Source organism: Anguilla anguilla, chromosome 2 (assembly GCF_013347855.1).
Source record: "Anguilla anguilla isolate fAngAng1 chromosome 2, fAngAng1.pri, whole genome shotgun sequence".
Taxonomy (NCBI): Eukaryota; Metazoa; Chordata; class Actinopteri; order Anguilliformes; family Anguillidae; genus Anguilla; species Anguilla anguilla.
In genome coordinates, this window is record NC_049202.1 from 36336450 (window position 1) to 36352658 (window position 16209).

Below are 16209 nucleotides of genomic sequence, written 5' to 3' on the forward strand. Positions count from 1 at the left end.
TAATGTCTATAGATACTGTATCTCTTTCATCTGTTAAATTGTCTGTGATACAATTAGCCTACCAAGGTATTTTAATCAGTATTTCCTGAATTTCCCTTAAGTGCTATTTTTGGCATTATACTGTATTTGATGTCAAAATCTTCACTGCACTGGGAACATAATAACTGTTAGAAATAAGCACTATAACATCACAAAACAACAAAATCGTCTGCATACATGAGCTGGTTATGAAGATAACAGATGGACGTTATAGAATTTAGTCCTCTATATTATTTTCCTTCAGGGCAAAAATACCATGTTTTCTTTTATAACCAAATTGATTGTCAGTGATAAGAATGTACAATTCAAGCCTGTCCAGCAAGATATCTCTCCAATATTTTAGAAAGAATGCTGGCTAGGGCAATATCGGTCTATAATTTCCCAATCTATTTATTTTACCAGCCCTGTCTTTAAGGACAGGCACAAGTGATACGGATATAAGAGTCTGGTAGGATATCGTGAGCTAGAAAACCAATAATACAAAAAACAAGAAGTGGAAGAAGTTTTGACTAGCATGCTTTAGATGTCCTGTAGTAATTTGATCCATTCCACATACCTTGTTGTGTTCAAGCCTCATTTCTAGTTAGGCTATAACAGGCCTATTGTTAGATAGTCAAACAAACTTATAAGGAGCAACATCTACCCTAGGCTATGACAGTGACAGTTCACTGGAAAAATAAGTCGTTTTTGGACATCCCTGCTTTTCCTCCCACAAATAGCAGGTCACAGAATTGCAGTGTGGTCGGAAAAAGTAACGCAGGACAAACGCCAAAGCCTGGGAGAAATACTGTAGAAAGCGTATGCCCTGCCTTAGTCATTTGCATGCGAGCTGCTTTTGATGAATGGCGTTGTGTTCTCAGCCATCCCTGCTTATAATTCCAACAAAACATGCAGCGAGGCGAATCGTTTGATAACTAAACCAGAAAAGTAAAGACTGCGGAAAGTGCATTTTGGGCAAACCCCCTATACAATGCTTTACATTTAAGTGTATTTGGGACAATTACATACGAATGGATTTGGGATTAAGAATTGTCTCGCGCTCACATAAAGTTAATGATAACAGGTAGGCTAATACTGATTTTTACTCAATAATAATAATAATAATAATAATAATAATAGAAAATCTATGTTACTCAGTTGCTATAGTGAACTACTGCCTGTTTAACTTGTGGCTAACTATAGGGCACAGAAGGGCATTCTCTTTACAGAAACCCCTGTAAAAGTAAATTATTTGAAATTAACTAACTTAATTTAAAAAAAGACAGTGCTAGTCAGCTAGAAAAAAAAACGAACGAGCTTGATTTAAGTCGCTCCGACTGAACTTGCTATCTAAGCAGATAAAATGAATTCAAACTGAAACGCATCTGTCACACGTTAAGAGCCGGAAGTGGGCGGCTGGATGGAGCTAGCTAGATTGCGAGAGACCGAAAGAACGAGAGAAAACTGCGTATCTGACAGGGACGTGGAGAGCTACTCTCTCTGCGTTGCATGCACGGTGTGGATATTTCCTGTACTTTCATGTTAAAAGAAAACTAAATTTTACGTTCTGACGAGGTAAGTAAAGTATGAATTGTTCACTTTGGACACACTGTGCTCTTACTGTCCTGTTTATATCGATTTTTTTTTGTAAACAAACTATGACTCGGGCTCCACGACACCGTTCAGCAGTTGCTGTGAGCTCCAGTGCACACAGAACGAGAGCAGTTGTTTACATTTTGTTGGTTTAATGAAGTTTAAAGTCACTTTTAAGAATATTGTTGAATTTTTGTTTTACGGTATGTTATTGCTATATGTGGTATTTCCTGCATAAAGGGGGATTTGGGTCAAACAGGCTGTGAACGTCACAAGCAGTAGGCTAGTGTAGTGAGTGTTATTTTACCTGCTTGCTAGCTAGCTAACGAACAGCTAGCCAGCAAGCTCGCTAACGTTAGCTAACGAAACATTACCTTCTCTTTTTGCGCTGTCAAGTGAGAACGGATTCGACAGATGTTTATAAGTATTTGAATTCTGAAGTGATTTCGTTGAGTCGATTGTAGCTTGCGCCAATATATTTTATTTCATTTAACATGTGTTTACTGTAGTTTAATCATAACAATAATACAAACTTTCATATGAAATAGCTAACTACTGTCGACACGGTGCTGGAAATAATTGCCAATGCTAAGTTTCTAGCTAGCTAACCACATTATTATGCAGTTTACAAGATACAATAAATAAAATTTAACATTAAGTCAACTAAAGCCAGCAAAAGTTGAGATTCCGCTTGTTTTTTCACGCTGTGAGTTGGAATTGTTTTTATTTATTTAACGTAATTTATTTTCCTCGAAATGTCAGGAAAATGAACCTTTTTTCACAGTAAGATAGCTAGCTAGCTACTCGCAGGAGTCGCCAGGATTAGAGAAAATAAATTCTGCAGTCAGTTTCAACCTCCACAACTTCTGGTAACTGACGAGAGTGACTTACTGCTGACACATGTTTACATCATTAGTCATGTACACGTGTGACGTTTGACAGGAGCACATAGTAGATTGTGTTTGGGACCGCTACTTAATTAACGTTAGCTGGTTTAAAATTAATGCCGCATTCCGGCGACTGGTTTAAGAAATAATTTCTAGTTCTGTAAATGTTTCAGGTTTTCTTGGCTATTTGAAATGGATGGTGTCGCTCTGGTTGAAATTGTTACTTGTGCTTTAAAATTGCCCACGTTTCATCCATTTTCATCCAAACTAATTTGAGTTTTGGTGTGTAGAAGAGGGAACACAGTGCTTTTTAACAAGGAACTTGGTGCTATGTTTGCATATGCAAAAGGAGCGCTATATATGTCACACAGTATTTTTCAGTATAATATTAAATTACTGTTGAAAATTTCGTGTTGAATTGCTTATTCAGCGAGTCTAGTTGATATGAATGTGTTCTGTAGCAACCAGATTTTACACTGCAAGCATTTATTGGTTTATTCATTAGTGATGCGTTGCCATATATTGCACATCGGTATTTGCAACAGGGAGAGGACTGCAGGAACCAGAGTAGAGCAATACTCACAACTGAGATGCCAATGAGATACCAGAAAACAGCTTGTAATTTTTGTTATGCTTGCGGTTGTAAATTATTTTATTTTCTTTCATGTGTGCAATTGTCTTTGTCTGGCCGTTCCTAGATCAGTTTGGTATTTGCAAAGTAAATACAATTTGTGTTTAGGCTTATGCATTGTTTTCAGTGTTCTGCAGTGATCAGCTAGATTGTGAGTTTTAGCTGTTCTGCAATTTAGGAATCTGTGATGCTGCTTGCAACGCCTTATAATACTAGGTATGATGAATATACACGTAGGCACTGTGGTCTGAGCCAAAGCAATGTGCATATACCATTCAGGTGCTGCCATATTTTGACAAAAGATGAATCCATCAATATAAATAGTACTGTTTTAAGTACATTGCTGACATAACAGAACTGTTTTCCTGTTGTAAAGGGAAAAGTTGAGTGTGCTTTAATTAAAATGGTTCATATTTTTACTGAGAAAATGGCCTTCAATTGCATGAGTAATGACCAACTGACAGGTTAATCAATATACAGTTTGTCTCCATGTTGACTGTACATTTTCCAAGGTAAATAGAAAATCACAGACATCCAGATAAAACTGTCTGTGTTTTCTCACTGAATACAAAGAATTTCTCTCCAAGCTGGGCTTCTTTCTCTCCAAGCAGGCTTACTGTGCTAAGGCTGAATAATTCCTTACCTGAATAGCAGGAATTTAAACCAAATATAAGGAAATATATTTGCCTATCAGATTTTAAATATTAAAAGAAATGCTTCAAAAGAGTTACGTTTGAGTTTGTCAGAAAGCAGTCAGTATAGCCTTCCTATGGAGGCATAAAGCCTTCTCGACAGTATCAGAAACAGCATGTAGGCCTACATACTTAAGTACACTTTTGGCAGTATCATTACTAAAAGCTTCATATTGCTTTCATTGGGCTATGTCATAATGCGTATTACATCTAGAAGAGCTAATACAACTTTAGCAACCTTTGGTTACTGATTGAATCCTGGATTAAACATAAGTGTGATTATAAACAATTAGCTTGGTCTCGAAAGAGATCTCTTTGATTCCTAAGGTGATTGCACTCCATCTCCCAACTATTGTATCTGTTTTAGTTATGTCATCCTGCCTCCTTATGCAGGGTGAAATGGAGAGATTAGAGGGGGGTCGGTCCTCTTTGATGTGCATGTATCCAATCATGGAAAGGCTAAGTACTGAAAACGGACCCCAGTTCAGAGTGCTGCACTGATGCAGAAATTGATGTAAAAGGCCCCTCACCACCCACAGTGGGAATTAACAGAGGTCACAGATTAGTTTGATCTTACACAGAAGGCCCTTCCTGGAGCCTCTTTGCATCCTCTCCATTTTGAGAGGGGAAAACATATCTTACTAAAATCATTTAAAGGCCCATGTGGAATTTACAGTGTTGACATGGCTTTCTACTGCTTTGACTTGTTTCCTCTCCAACTGATTGCTTGCAACAGAAATGTGCAGAGTTCAGTGGTCAAGAACACAACTGTATTACACAAAACAAATTAACAAGTGGGAATACACAAAGTCAAATCTCAACACGAATGAGCAACTGTGAAAACATAATGACGCATGCTGTGTTGGACAGTGCAATGCAGCTTGCAAGTGCAATGACTTTACCGGAGCCAGGTTCACTTCTTATGACCCAGAGTGGCATCGTAGGCATCCAATCAGCAATGAAAATGCTTGTACCTGCCTTTTCCGGTTTCACTTTTGCTGTTGTGTTTTGTGAAACGTCCTTGTGTTTCTGGTTCTGTCAGTTTGCCTTTTGAAATGTTGTGCTTTCGGAGTTGTCAGCTTGTTTTGTGAAACATTGTTTTTTTCCCTGTTTTATTCATTTGTTTTATGAACTGGCATTGTGTTTTCAGACTTCATTTGTTCTGAGATTTTTTGTGTTTCCTAATTTGTTAATTTTTTGTGTGTAATGCAGTTGTGTTTTGTACTTCTCGGGCACTGTAGTAGAGGGCCCGAGTTATGCTCATCATGTTGTATTGTCCCCTTGAGTCATTTCTCCCCTCAAGTCCCACAATCATCATTGGGTGACTTAATTTTTATCACTGAGATTAACAATTAAAATTGTGAACCTTGCTGCTCTTGCTTAACTTCAACAAAATCTTAACTCTAATGTTATCTCCTAATCTCTTTCAAAATCTGTGTTTTACACTAATTTGCTTTTGTTCTGATAAAAATAACAATTTTCGTTCATAATTTTATTATGATAATTGTAACTAGTCGGATGAAATAGCGGGATTTGCAGGATGAAGTAAGATACAAATAAAGTTTAGGTATTTTTATCAAAACAGTTTTTTGCCACACGGGCTCATTTTAAAAATACCTTGGAGAAATTTCTGTTTTAAATTAGGCCTACTCATGTTGAGCAAGCTAGCTAATCTTGTTTTCAACTTTTCGTTCAAATTAAGCACTTTCTCGCAATGCTACGAACGGCTGTGTAAATATTATGATCAGTAAACGACACAAATGTCAGACCCTGAAGGAAGATTGGCTCAAATAAATAATTATTTATTTAATTATTATTTTGTTATTGTTCAAGTAATTAGTAATTATTTTGTTGTGGTTCAAGACTGGGTCATTGCCCGTCGTAATCCTTAAAAAAAGACCTCGGAATATCTGCGTCAGTAGAATGCATTGTATTCTTTCCCCTGCATTTTGGCTTTTTTGTCTGTGTAAAAATGCAGAATTCTGCATTAAATGGTTTTGATGTTGTAATGGCTCTAATGGTGTTTCCTAACTCTAATGTTGTTCCTCAAATTGTTTTATGGAAAGAACCTGCTTTGCATATTATTGTCATTTTCTTTGACAATGTGTTGTCTGATGTCAACAGACAGCCCCTCTCATGCATGAACGATGAAAGGGCACTTGGTTTGTGACTTCTGCTGCTGGAAAGTTTTTTACAATGCCCATGTATGCCTTCAAACCATGCGGCTGTCCTGAAAAAATGAAGCTCTTTATTTTTTGGTCGAAATATTAACATTTCTTAAGCCTTGCTTTGTATTGCCATCATTTATTGTAGGTTTGTTGTGGTGATATTTCTCAGTTCTGTTCACATTATCATTCTTCCATCCATCCTGCAAAATCAAATAGCGGTCTTCTTTTTTGCTGTTGTTTCCATCGCAGTACTACCTTTTGCAAAGCTCCATTTGAGTTTTTTTTTTTTGCTTTGCAGAAAGTTTATTGAGAAAGAGAGAAGTCATGCAGAAAAACTGATTGAGTAGCCTAATAGAAACTGCTTTTCTCATCTCTGTGACAGTTAATGTTGCCCAAGAGTTCCTACACCTTTGGAATAATTTGTACTTTTGCTGCTGCGCAGAAGAGAGAACTATGAACATGTGGCTATGAGGCAGCTAGTTTGCATCGACACAGTGCCAGCTGGAATGGTTTGGATATCTCTACATATTGTGTCAACAGTGGGAGTGGGGGAAGAAGGGGATTGTGGGTGATTACTCCGGTGGGCGCTGACACCGTGAAAGACCATGTTTGAAGTGTTGGATTTCAGAGCTTGAGAGGCTGAAAATATAAAATCCCATTCAAGCCTTCTCACCTTGTATTTATTATCCTCAGGAGCGGTCCTTGTAATTGGACAGTTCCGGAGCGCACATGACACGTTCAGTTCTCTTGGAAGCCCACAAGTCCCATTCTGGGACACACTGGGGTACACTGGGTTTTTGCAAGAGGGGAATCGTTGGGAGACCGTTTAGGCTATGTGAACAGTTTTTGCATTGATTGAATTGATTTCTGACTTTTGCAAGCTCTGGCTGGAATGCAAAGCCTAGATGTGTCTGTCCTTCTCAGAAACAAGTCTTCTCAGAGACACCCTGCTTCTGTGGATTGCTTCATTAGTTTTCTTTCGCAACTAATTTTCTGGTTGAAAAGGGACATTAGGGGTGGTTATTTTCAATCTTTTCGCAGATTGAGTGATTGCTGAATGTGCTCGATTCCAAATCGGTTTCTAGCACTGGGAAGAATCTATTTTAAGAACGCATCTTGGCCAGATGGCACCACTCTTACAGAATATGCATAAACGCATAACAAAGCACGAGTGCGAGATATGATAGAAAGAATTTTATTCTCAACTCACAAATATACAAGGGCTTTGCTGAATACTCGATTCTGATTGGTTGGAACGTGTGCATTATTTTTCCATATATGCCCGGCTATGAAGTAGTGCCGGCAAAAGTTAAATCACCAATCTAAATTAATGCGTATAAACGCCTTGATAAATAAAGTTGAAATTTGTTAGAACAAGCGAGCCAACAGTTACCAAATCGTACTTACAACAGCATCAGCTTGATGTCGATGAATGACTGTATGGAGAGTAGCTAGTATAGTTATTGCTTGACTACATTTATAGTTGAGCTTCTTTTGCTATTCTTTTGAATGTAATTCAGTAGTTGGCTAGCTAGCTGTCCATGATGAGAAACATGCTGTGAGACCATTCTGACTTAAAACCAAACTGGAATTTTTATATTAGGTAAGCCGGTTGAGATGGGGTACTCATGAAAGTTGCATTCGTGGCTAAGTGGTATGGGACAGGGTGTGGGACATTTGCTGGAATACTTAAGTTATGTTTCTATTGCAATGCAATCCATATTTTGAAGTTTTAGTTTTCATTACAATTGAAGGAGATAGTGAATTCACCTTTGGCAATTTCCCAATTTCCCTCAGTGCATTCAAACTGCATAATGCTCAGCCCCTCGGACGTTGTCCCGCAGTGGTTTACCAGCAAAAAGCATAATTGCAATCAAACAATCAAAACGTGTTTCAAAATATATATTTGCCTTGTTTTGTTCATAGTAGATGAAGAAATCTCTATTTTAATGCATTTATTCTTTTTTTAGTTAAATTCAAAAATTGAACCAAGTTACAACACATGGTTGTACATGCATAGCCTTTATGAGAAAAAAAAAAAAGTTTGAGTAGGCACGTACAGTGTCCGGCGAGCGAGTAATCGATGGATCCATTACTGGTACCCACTCCTAGTATCCATCCTGCCCCGTGTGGCTCATGCAGACTGCCAATAGAAGGCCTGCGGTTGCCTGAAGGAGGTCCTGTTTTTTAGGATTAATGTTGCAATTCGCAGATCTGCAACAACCTTTGCAGGAATCTCTGGGCGAGCTGCCAGTGCTGGCTGATTGTTATTCCCAGGGCCTGGTCCTTTTTTCACTATGTCTTAATTCAATTGTGAATCAAGGTTCAGGGACATGATGCTGTGCTGACAGGGCCCAGGATGTCTCTCTGAGCCCAGGACAGAAAGAGCCCCTTCGGGGCTGCTGGGCGGCTCATTTGGTTAAGGCGCCCCGTTATAGTGTAGGGACGAGCCCCACGGTGTCAGATAGAATCTGGAATGTGCCAGTGCTGACTGCGGCCAGTAACTCCAATGGGCGACGTGCATTTGGCAGTTGCATTGCCCAGGGTATGGGATGGTTCAGTTGGTAGGAGTCTGCATATCATTGCTCTCTAGCACACTGTTTGTCAGTCAGGTACCTGCGGACTACACATTGAAGTTGCATATAAAAGGTCTTCCTCTGACTCTTCTCTGTGTGAGCTTAGCTGTAGTCTGTGATGTGGAAAGAAGCAGCTGGTTCCACCGGGCGGAGAACAGTGGATGGAGGAGAACACTCTCCCAAATGGCCAGTGGGGTTCTCGCATGAACGCGGCTGTGGTTGCAGATAATCGGACATTCCAAATTGAGGTTGTAATTATTCATGCTCGGCCCGATTAGGTGCCAAATTAAACAAAAAAAAAAGAGCCCCTTCAGCTAATGACTCGGAAGTGTTCAGCAGTGAGCCCAGGCCTGTGGTTGCCTTCTGCTGTGTTTGTGCTTCTCTTTTCCATTTTTATTCATTGTTCTGTTTTTTTGACCCTGTTCTTACAAGCTTTCATTTGACAACTGTACCTGAATCAGCAATATTAAAACCAAACCCATGAGAATTTAGTGCATTAAAATACAGTACATACAATACTGTAGTTTATTAGTCTTGTGCAAACCACATGATTCCATTCAGATTTTCCGTGTGCTTATTCCTAGATGAATTATATTACTTTGCCGTATAATTATATTATATTACCGTATTGTATTTGAGAGTATGTTAGCCACCTGTGCTACCAATTGTATGTACTGCCATCCTAGGCATGACGTGAGGGGAAAAAAAAGTCTTGTGTCACTTTCCACTTGTCACATCCACTTCAAAACCTTTTATACCCAATGAAAACACCCTAGGGAATTCATTGTGCAGTATTGATCCTGTAGTTGTAGGCTAATTATAAACTTCAGCTGGTTCAGACATTCTGCTTTTACTTTATTGAGAATGGTGCATTTGATGGAAATGTTAAAAGTGTGTGTGCCTAGCCTAAAATTTTATAATTTGGCTGCTGAATGGCTCGTCTTCTCATAAAGTTCTAGTGTACGCATGGACCCCATGGTCAGCAGATTTCAGAGCATTCTGTTGTGTTTCTGTTGCATGCAAAACGAAAGTTTAAGTTGCTTTTGATTTTGGAGGGGTGGTTGTGCTGCCGATCATACACACATTGATTTCTGAGAGGTTTATGAAAAAACATCTTAAAATTAGAAACAAAAGGTTTATTCAGCTACTTATATTTACACTAATTCACAAATGTCTGTGCAACTTCAAAAAGTTGTCAGAAATTTAGTACAAAGATGATTATGTACAGTATAGGCCTACCTGTAATGATTTTTTTCTACAATGTGCGGTTTATGGAAACTCTAGGTGAATTCCTTCAAGACAAAAACATTTCAGCAAATGAAACTGAAAGGAAATATTTATGAAAATAGCGTTAGTTTTATGTTGTTGAAAGTAAACTAATTAATAAACATTACAGGTACAGTTTTCTGTTTGCTGTCAACTCCCATCACTTTCTCTCCTCTTTTGGAATGATAAAATCTCCTTTAAAATGGAAGAAAGTTCTGGAGGTATTTGATCAGGGACTGATCCTGTGCGGTTTTACAAATGATTACTTTCACATTGAGATTGAGCTGCAGACAGAGAAAAGACAGATGCTTCCAGACATCCGTGGGTTATCAACCTATTGGCAGTAAAATAGAGTGGGGCGGGTCCAAGTAGTGGGAAAAATACGAACTATTTATCTCTCAATTGTAGCATCACGCATGCACATTTTAGGTCGTCTGAACTCTGGAATTATAGCCTGCAATTTCTCTGTTGTTGCAGTTTGTTACAGGGCTTGAATTACACATCAGCCATACAGCCGTTGCCCTTGATGCCCTGTGTTTTGGGCTTAATGCCCTTTTAAAAATAACTACCTGCTTGGCCATTTGCGCATTGCCTTTTAATCTCTATGGCCATGGTTCCCTTTGGAGGGGAAAAAAAAAACATTGCCAGTCCCCGCTCATGGAAGTAATTCTCTGGAGCGTTTATTCGCTGCATACTGAAGTGGTGCCATTTGGCAGCATTTTCCTATAGTATTACCGCCACCCAGACTCCTGCCTTGTGTACTTGTGCAATAGTGCACCACAATCTGGGAATATTGCATAACTAGCCAGCATTGAAATTTCTGAGAATACATTTATATTGATGATTTGTGCCTTAAATTATATTGTTATTGTTCAATTCCAAAACAATTTTCATCAGCTATTGATGAGTTTGGTTTAACAATTATTTTTTTCTGTAAATGTGACCCCCATATCCGACTACACAATGCTTAGGCATAATGCTTTAAGTAAGACATTCACCCAGAATATGCAACCAGGAAGGTTTGAGAAGTGCATATTTTGTCATGTAATATACAGGTACGCCACCTATTCGACCTTCTATTTTGTTGTGGCTGGCCAGCCTTTAACCCTTAAAGGTAGTTTACAGGTCCCTTCATTTATGGTTTAAATCATCCATGTCGTTCGGGCATTGCCCGACCTCCTCTGCAATCTTGACCCATGTTACCGAGATGGTCCATGCTTAAAGGGATACTTCACTTTGTAACACAAGTAATTGTGTGGAGCTTACCCCATTGTATTTGCATAGCGTGAATACTAGCAACATCTGATGTCCCTGTTGACTGTTAATGGTAGTGCTGTTCCTTCCGGTTATCTGGTTCCAAGTTCCCGCCCATTCATTTTCGTGACCTCGCCAAAATTAATTAACAAACTAACTACAGAGCCTAATAGGTTGATAAATGAGAGTACTAACATCAAACAGTCCCAGGTTTTTTGAATATCTGATGTATTTTCGACATTGTATTGCTTTATAAAAGAAAAAGATGATTGAGTAATAGTTTTGTTATTTTAACCAAGCAATGTATCCATGAGCACAATAACATATTCACATGGGCGCGAATACAGTGTGGTAAGCTGCACATAGGCCTAATTACTTGTGTTATACAAAAGTAAATTATCCCTTTAAGGTACACAAGCCATATCGAATGGAGTGGTGCTTGCCTCTTGCTGCACAAGAACCTCTGGCTCTTCGCTGAAATAACCTCTGCCATATATCTTTGAACCAGTATCTACTGTTGCAGGTACTAAAGCAAAGGAAATTTGTTAGACCATTATTATCAACTGTGCAATTATTGGATTCAAATATCATGGATTGGCACATAATTGCAGCTCATCTGACAATAATCTGTTGCCCATTTCATCCGTTTCTGCATTTGGAATGTAAAGTGGAAAGAGATAAACACCTTCTCCGAGGTAGCTGGCAGCTGCATTGTTAAAGGGGCAATTTGCTTCTCGTTCAGTACACAAACCTTCTGTGCTGAGAAGCAGAAGAATGTACTCTCATCTCGCTGTTCAAACAGACACAGAATATGGGCTGTAAATCAGTACATGAACTTCATAGAAAAAGTCATATTTATTTATGGTTTTGACTGATGCATGTTCATTGGACCTGAAGTTGCACAATTCACGTAGCAAATGCGCCATAAGGGTAGCATGTGAATATGCTACTCCCGCATACAGAATTGAAAAGGGCCTAGCTCACAGTCTAGAAAGCATGGTTGAATATTCAAAAGTCATCAGGCAAAATCAAAGTAAACATATTACACGTATGCAATATGGATCACCATATAGCATCAAAAATGATTAACCCTGGCGAACACAGTCCAAGTCAACATTGTTCCCCGGTGTATAATTCTTCATCTTATGTTGTTTTGGATTCAGTATAGGCTTCCCTCATTTTCCAAAGAGGTGAATAGCCTACATTGCTGTGTACGATGTGGAATTTATTTACATTGTGTCTGAAATGAATAGCACAGTATAATTCTGTAATGGGTGTGTGTGCAATCCATTGTTACTGTGCATTAAATAGGCAAATCAAGGAAAGCTGTGGTTGTCTTGTCATTCTCAGAATGTTGGCTATACCCTACTGAATAAATAGCCTATATCGCCCACATGCATAAAAACAGACTGAGCATCTATCAGGCCAATTGAAGTTATTTTTGTATAAACACACAATGAATTGGTGTATTTAAAAAGATTTATTAAACTTTTTTTTGAAGCCTACCTGTTCCGTATTTATTGTCAGATAAATATTACGCTTCTAATTTCAGTTTGAAATGCAGATGAAATTGGACAAAACAGAAAATTTAATTGCCTGCATTTTCTTCAGTAATCCATCTCAGTGTGTTCTCAGTGGCTTTTGTCTGCTCTGCTATGCGATAGCTAGCCTATATCCTTGACTAATAAGATTTGCCTTGACCGTCTCTGACGGACTTTCCATAGAAAGGCAAGGGGAGATCACATGTAACACAATTAAGTGCAGAGTTGTCACTGGGCCTGTGTTTTGTGTTCATTGAAGAAATTCTGGCAGTAGCTCAGTAGCTGGCCGACATTACAATAGAGAACAGAGTTTGAATGACGAGGCAGAAGCCAGCTTGCAGCAGTTTAAAGAAGTTGCGGCCAGGACACTAACTGTGTACCGCACTCCACTGCCACCATGCAGACTTCACTTCTGTAGGAAAAAGAAAACATCCACCTCTGTTTTTTGTGGCAGGCTAATCTTTGCACAGGAAGTGCCTCGCCAACCTCAAATTGGAGATAAGGGGTCATAACGGTAAGAGCAGGCCACTGCCCAGGGTAGAGGAAGCTGGATAAACAGTTAGGCAATAATGTTATAGTATTATCAACACAAACTTCCAATCATGATGTGTAGCTATGTATCGATAATATACTGTACTTGCTTTTCAGAGTTTCCTTTTAGGAGCAAGAGCAAAAATGCCCCCATATCTTGTAAAAGACTTAGAGCTTGAGGCCTGCACCTCTCTGGATTGTTATCTGCGCCTTCTCTTGGAGCTAGGCATCGCAGCTTCCAGTGTCTGCACTGTACACAGTACAGTGTTCTTACTGTGACTCAGTCCAGCCAATTGTGAGCATGACTTTGCCACTGAGTTTCCTGTCACTGAGTTTTCATAACTTGTATTCAACAGTAAGAATTTCTGTCTGTTCAGAAATGGTAGACTCCAATATCTCATGAGCATTTGTTACTAGTTACTGTATCTCCTGCTGACTCCTCTAGTTTTTGTGTCACTCCGTTGCCCCTCACTCTCCTTGTGAATTTTCGCTGCACACATTTTCACTCAGTCCCTTAGACCTGCATTGGCATTGCTGTCTGGCGTCGGCTATTAGGTCAGCCTGGGTGCTGAGGATCAGAAACCATAATATGGGCACTCGTGTGTTTCACACTCAGGCTTAGCCAGTTAGGCCTGTTTAGCTCCTATAAACAGCTTGCCCTTTAGCCGTACGTGCAGGCACAGTCTGTTCTGCCAGAGGCTGGAGGTGAGCGCCGTCCAGCTAAATCTCTTTCCTGTGTACTGTGGTCTAGTTCCCTCAATACCTTCTCTGTGTCTCCCCTGTACCGTGGAAACAAGTGGCTAGAGAATACACTGCTATAGCAGAGCCGTTCGATAACGATGTTGTTGTCGAGGACCACTGTCCTGTAACGTCGAACCGATTAGAAGACAAAGAGATCCAAATCTGATAAGAAGACAACTTAATGGGGATCAAGTACAGAGCCTATATAGGAACTGTCAAGGCTGGGAGGGGCCGGACGGTGAAGCACTTGGAGGGACTGGGGAGCAGCCTGTACTGCGAGTGGCTCTACTCAGGCTGAGAGCAAAAAAGCTTGCTGCCCATTGAACTCAGTGAAGAAAACCAAGCTGCTTTGACAGCCAACCTCATCGGTCATTTCATTATGGCTGGGTAGCAATTTGTGAAACAATGATTTATTATTTTTTGGTCCAGAAGTTTTGGGAAAATAGAAACTTTTAATACCTTTTTATAATTGATATCCCATAGAGCCCTGTCTTCAATATGCTGTTTATGTCTGTACACCAGTGCCTCTGTTGCTCTGAGGTCAGTACTGGTCAAGTGACCCTAGCGGCCTCAGTGAAGATGATTTATTCTGGTACTTAATGAATTGCATTTTATCATCAAACTCGAGGAGAATTGTTTGTGAAATAGGTCATTATATCTATTTTGCCTCCTATGTATATTTGCTTGTTTGTTGGCTAAGAACATAGGTAGACATGGCACATCAATGCTAGCTTTTAAAGTTTGCCAGTTGTGCAATAGCTAGCTTAGTCTTACTTTATGCAATGCCTACCTCAGCACCATAGCCATATCGTATCATAAACAAGCAGATATTACAGGGCACAACATTATCGGCAGGCCTGTTGTTGTTTGCTTTCAATATTTAACATGTACTCTACCTCAGATTTCAAATGGCATCCAACTGAGCTGTAATTCAAAGGCAAAAATAAGGAACATTTAAATCAAATGTAATTGATTTTCCTTGCACAAATACGATACAGTGTGCAATAAATATTTGTCTGTGCCATCTGTTGACTCATCTGTAGGCACAGACATGCCGTCAGCTTGACCAGCTCCTTTATCTTTCCTTTACGTGCGTCTGCAACCTGCACACACACACACTTCATCCAAAGTTGCTTCGCAGAGGGAACAGCCTTACATGCATATTTAAAAATGTGTGTAATTTAGGGTTGTCAGCTTTTTCAAGTCAAATGTTTGCACTCAAAAATGCGTCTGTGAAATCTCAGATCTGTCTGCTGTTCAATTCTGCTTTTTCACTGAAGGAAGTTTCTCCCTTGTTGATTTCAATTAATATTTTTTTTCCTGTATGGATTAACTACAAACTGTGCAGAATAATTGCATGGTCACTGTGCAGTGTACCAGGAGGGCACTGTTGCACCCGGTCGCACAAATCTTTTTTTTTCTGTTTAGCATTCTGTTCATTTTGCATTCCTTCTTTTCCCCCTGTATATTTTGTCAACTAATTGCCTTTATGAGGGTCACATTTGATCATTGACAGGTTGTGGCAGTACAAGCAGTTTAAAGGTCAAGCTCCATCATCCAAGTCAGCATGCAGCCCTACATTCAGCCGAGGGTAGTGATGTCTGCATTGTTTTACTCAGCCGTTTACATATAATAGGCTAAACATTGTCTGTGACTAAAGTTTGACCCTACTGTTGCCTAAAAGGTGATTTGTTTTGTCTATGAAGATGTAATGACCATTTACATATTGTTTAACTGTACAAAAAACATCTCTTGAACAAATTGCCTTACTTGGCAAATGAATTGGCAGTTGCTGTTTGGATTGTTTTAATGACCTTGGATGTCATACTGAATTCTTGTTGGCTTACGGTGATAATAAGATCTTTCTTACAGGTCATTTACTAAAATAAAGAATAATTTAAACTCATTTTATAATCGCCGTTGTATAGGCTAAGTGAAGTAGACATGAGAAATCCATTGGCTGCACCTGCGTTCAGTCTCACAAGGCAATATGGTGAGTGTTTCATCTTTAAAAATCTGCAAATCAAATTCAGATATTTTATTTGAAAATGTCTTCAGTGGGGAAAAAAAGTTTTGCCTGATTCACATTAGCCACAGTTCTAATGGAGTGCACTGAAAAGGTTGGTGCCTTAAAGAATAAAAAAAAAAAATTGTTTTATTTTTTGTGTTTAGGACTATATTTTTTTTTAAACAAATTGGCAGCTGTATAAAAGGGCTGATTTAATCAAAATCCTCTTTGCCTTTGTCGTTAATGGCACAGATATCGTTTAAAAAAAAATAAAAAAAACCTATTACTTGACAATCTCAAAGC

At 39.1% G+C, this 16209-nt stretch overlaps 1 protein-coding gene across 2 annotated transcripts in view; it reads left to right on the forward strand.

The window, feature by feature from the left end:
* The first annotated feature begins 1444 nt into the window (after positions 1-1444).
* stat5a (signal transducer and activator of transcription 5a) overlaps positions 1445-16209 on the forward strand; it is a 73171-nt gene continuing 58406 nt past the window's right edge. Inside the window, exon 1 of one of the 2 annotated variants that reach the window (XM_035405021.1) lies at positions 1445-1593. The gene's annotated coding sequence lies outside the window, so the exon portion shown is untranslated. The remainder of the gene's footprint in view (positions 1594-16209) is intronic. The other variant, XM_035405022.1, reaches the window with a different exon arrangement.